This window comes from Helicoverpa armigera, chromosome 17 (genome assembly GCF_030705265.1).
Source record: "Helicoverpa armigera isolate CAAS_96S chromosome 17, ASM3070526v1, whole genome shotgun sequence".
NCBI lineage: Eukaryota > Metazoa > Arthropoda > Insecta > Lepidoptera > Noctuidae > Helicoverpa > Helicoverpa armigera.
In genome coordinates this window covers 10,882,819-10,888,010 of record NC_087136.1, presented here as the reverse complement: position 1 = coordinate 10,888,010, position 5,192 = coordinate 10,882,819, and positions in this window count along the sequence as shown.

Below are 5,192 nucleotides of genomic sequence, written 5' to 3'. Positions count from 1 at the left end.
GTTGTTTGAAAAAAGGTGCCATTGCACGAAGGACTGAGAAGTGGTTATATAGTCTGTGGTATTTGTTTAAAAAGATATAAGTTGCTTTATGGCGAGGCTGCGTAGTTTTTGCTGTTTGCATATTTTAATGAAAAGCGATATAACATATTAAATATGGTATCTCGCCTACATGTTACGTTGACATGTCTATAACTACAAATTAATAGAATTATTATCCATTTAAATAATTTTTACTTTTTTGTATTTTAACAGTCTAGAATACTTATAATTTTTTTGTTAATTTATATTTTTATAGTTAATTTAACGTATTTTTGTCTCCTGTGTTTTAAATTTAAAACTTTTGTTGTATTTGTGATAATCAAATAATAATAATAATAATGTCGGGACACCTTTTCACACACGGTTGGTTAGCCCCATGGTAAGTTATTAATTAACTTGTGTTATGGGTGCTAACACAACTGATAAACTACATATAGCTACACATATACATATTTATAAATACATATTGTAACACCCAGACCACGACCAACAAGCATGCTCATCACACAAATGTCGACCGAACCGGGAATCGAACCCGGGACCTCAGATTCGGCAGTCCGGCTTGGTGACCATTGCGCCACAGAGGTCGTCAAAATACAGTAAACAAAATCTTATCAAATTGTAAACAATTAGAGGTCACTAATTCAAGTAATATCAAAATTTAAATAATCATGATACTTTTTTATTGCACTTCAGTGTACTATTATGGATAGTGGTATCTTAGTGTAAGAACTAAAATCTCATTTCTCTATTGTAACTATTTGCTGTGTTCACAAACATTGGCTTTGATTGGCACCAACATACCAACATGACCAATACTTTAAAGGTTCTAAAAATATGTTGGGCCACATTCGCTACCAATATTTGTAAACATAGTTTACTGTATATTAATACATTCCAATCATAGTTCATAGATTCACTTCACGCTGTGTCCGATACTTAGCGGTTGTTGGGCAACTTTTTAGTCGCTTATGTGTTGCACGATTGTTTTAGAATACTAAACAGAAAATATACAATGAAAATGAGGTGATATTTTTACTCCCTTACAGAATAAGATCGCAATAAACGTGTTTTCTATTATTATTTAGACGGATAGCTGTTGAATAAAAATGCAATAATAGTGTCCCAATTGTTGGTCAACACTTGTTGCTCGTTTGTACAGGAATGTCACAGATTAGAAAGTTCTTCCAATTAATTCCATTTGCGCTGGTTGCTATAACACATATCTAAAAAGTCGTCCAACTTCAATATTATTATATTATATTTAATAATAATGTATGTTGTTCACAGTGTTTGTGTGATAAAATCAGTATGTATAGATTTCGCTTAAATAAATAAAATTGTATTCAAGTCTACTCTTTTTTTAATAGTCGTTCATTATACTTAACCGTCAAATCCGTAGCGGACCCCAATCGGGGTCTGAACATCAATGTCACCGTAAGCTCGGTTTAGACCCCAATTGGGGTCTGCGAATCAGTCATACACTTTCCTAATTATTTACGCTCATATTTATTTTCTTTCCAATCAAACCACATTTGTGAGTACTAAATAAAATAACTAAATAAATTTAAATTATTTTTACGCATTCAAACCTTTCATATTTAGCATCCCGTTAGAAATATACCTTTTTAAAATCCAATCGTAATTACCGGGAATTCTGATCGAACTCGCCATGTTTGTTTACATTAGTTGTTTTTTTTAAATTTGAAGACGCATAGACAAGATGGCGACGGTGATAGAAGTTTTGCATCGAATGATCCGATTCGTTAAAATAAAGAATCGATTTAATAATTTTATTTTATAATATTACTAAATTGCAGTTTTGTATAGGTACTTACCATAATCTGAAAATAAATTAGGAAAAGTAAAATGACTTAATTTATTTTGAAAAAAATGCTAGAAAATGGTAGTATGCAGTGGTAGAAAATACGTTGTAGCCGGAATAAAAAAAATCTTCGGTTTTTAGGGTTTCTGAAGACGGCAAATGAAGACTTATTTATTTCTTCGGGTGTTTTATGTGCAGGATTCCTGTAGACCTGCCAAACTTAATGGCGATTCGTTACTTCCAACTTTTTAACTGAGCGGCAAAGCTATTTGACGAGAGCCGTAGTTAGGTGTAGTTATCGCAAAATTTTATGACGATTTCATTGTTTGAAAGGGCAAATAGTTCGCTGTTCATCGAAAGCTGGTCCAAGATGGAAAGATGGCCGCCGCCGACTTATTTTTAACCGACTTCCCAAAAAGCGGAGGTTCTCAATTCGACCGTTTTTTTTTGTATGTTTGTTACGCGATTACTCAGCCATTTATTTCTCGATTTTAATGATTCTTTTTTTGTTTGATAGCGTATACTTCCGAGGTGGTCCCGTTATCATCAGGTCAGGATCTGATGATGGAACCTTGAGAAATCGAGGGCGACTTTCGAAAGTTGCAGAAATACATAGGTTGAAATCTTATCACTCAGGTGTTTGCCTGGTAGCACTATTCAACAGTGAAGGTTTTGAGCTGATCTGATGATGGAGACCAGTGAAGTTCGAGGGAACTCGACAACTGAATATTTAAACTTTCTCGTGTTTGTGCTTATATATTTACGAGGCCTCTGCAACAGTGAAGGAGATGGAGACGAGAGAAGTTCGGTTGTCGAGATCCCTCGACCTTCTCTGGTCTCCATCATCAGGTCAGCTCCAAACCTTTACTGTTTCATAGTGTTATCAGACATACATCTGAGTGTCAAGTTATAACCTTATCTATGCTTACAATTTTCGAGAGTTGCCCTCGATTTCTCAAGGTTTCCATCATCAGATCCTGGACCTAATAACAAAAATGGGGAATATACCCTTTCGACCAAAAACAAACATCCAAATTGAGAACCACCTCCTTTTTGGGATTCGGTTAAAAATATTTGGTGACTTTAAAATCAATCAATTATTATTAGGTATTGTTTCTCATCATCAAATAAGTACATTACTTTGGTAGTTACAAATTGCATTATATTTCAGAACACCGGGCTTACCCTCATCATCATCATCATCATCAGCCTATCGCAGTCCACTACTGGACATAGGCCTCTCCAAGTGCACGCCACTGAGATCGATTGAAGTAGGCTAAATACCTCTATGAGCAGGCTTACCCTCCGCCGAAACAAAAATCTTAGAATTGTTCAGAAATAATATCTATAAGAATAAATTAAAATTCCGTAATAGGTAATAAAAATTCAATTAAAGTTAAAAATTATTACGAATGACGCAACACCAAAATAAATAATACATATAAAAATTTAATGCTAAAAACTTTCATAAAACTTAAATATCTTTTTTCTTAACAACAAAAACAAATTGAACCTATAATTTAAAATTAATAAATAAAATTGAAATAAGTTGCTATTAAAAAAAATATATAAAATTGGTATTCGATTATTTATAATAAATATCCGATTTAGGTATCGAATACACACCGATGATTGAAAAAAAAAATAAAACTCTATTCCAAACTCTACTTGTCTGTGACTTTGATCTTGTAAATATTGTTCATTTTTATTGTGTATTTTATGTGCTGATTTTTTAGTTATTGAACATAAATAAGTGCACGAAATGTATTGCAATGGATTGAAAATGTTATAAATATGACGTTTGTGTTGTGTTTGAGAAAGTGATGCGATTATTTATTGGTAAGTTTTCACCAAATTTGAAATGCCTAACTTTTCGATAGACTTAAAAACACCGTAATTATTATATTTTTCTGAACTAACTGACCCCATTTGACCTTTGCACGTTGTTGTCAAATAAGTGAGCTCTAAAGTTATAGTTAAAATACTTCTAATCAGGCATTACGGACTTAGAATTCATGTGTTGAAAGTTAGTACAAATTTTTGACTTCCATGTCGCGATTCAAAATATCCCGCCGAATCAACGGTATAGTCATAATATGTCAAAATCTTGTCGAGCAGAGGGGTTAAAGTAGTTCTTCTGCTTCTTGTTTGCAACAACTGCTTTTCATAAAAGCTGTGATCTAGGTCTCGCCAAACTTAAAGACGTCTTGGAACCAACCTCCGAGCACTTTTATATCCTTACCCTTCGTATAAACGCGCTGATACCTAAAGATGGTGTCTAGCGATTCAGACGATGTTCCGAAACGCCATAACATTTGGCGAGAACCATACCTGTCTTTAATTCACGTGAAACGTCAAGTGGATCTAATGTCCTAGCTAGTCCATTCTGTCAAAGATTCTAGCTAGAACACATTAAACTTAACACAAACAGGATTGCCAAATTGCTCACTCCGAAACATATTAACGCCAACGCTACAGATAAGCATCGAACCTCCGACCCTGAAGTCAGAATAACTCACTGCACTAAATAGGTCAATAACAGGTCCTCAAATATCGTTTTAATTTGGACTTCCTTTTCTCAATTGAAACGCAAGACAAACCTAGTTATTTGGACTGTTTCAAACGCTTGTAAATTGGTAAATTACATAATGCACGTGTGAAATCCTGTCTGACTGCAGATGAAGATGTCATGACTAGTGGACATTTTCAGTAAAATGAGACGCTTGTGAGCAAAAACTAACAAAATTCTTGATTTTCCTACGAACCAACTTGGGCTTCCTGGGTTACCTACTTTTAAATGATAGGCAAAGCTACAATTTAGAGCAAAATTAAATAATATGAAACTAACGATGATTATTGCATATTTAATTATAGCCACCTTGGTATTTTTCAAATGGGCAAATTTCAATCCTAATCAAATAATCCTCTGCAAAGATGAATCAACTTGAACACTTAATAACCACAGGCCTATCAGAAACTAGAAACAGTTTTCACACCAAAAATCGCTAATAAACTTCAGTGATTAAAGTAGGTACCTAATGATATCGCTAAACAGTCTCACGTGATTGCTCATGTCTCGCTAAACGGTCAATCACGAACCAGACTGCTAATTTCCGATCATAATTTCTGATGACGGATCTTACATACACCTACCTTGTGTTAAAACTTAAGTTATTTAAACGTAGATAGATCACCATAATTTTGTGGAGGTTCCTAACTACCACATACTAGGTTTGTCAAGCCTACTACATACCTACTTCTAGCTAGTCAAACAAAGACTATAGGTAGGTACAAGTGATCACAGCACTTGCTCAAGTTGGATTTAAAA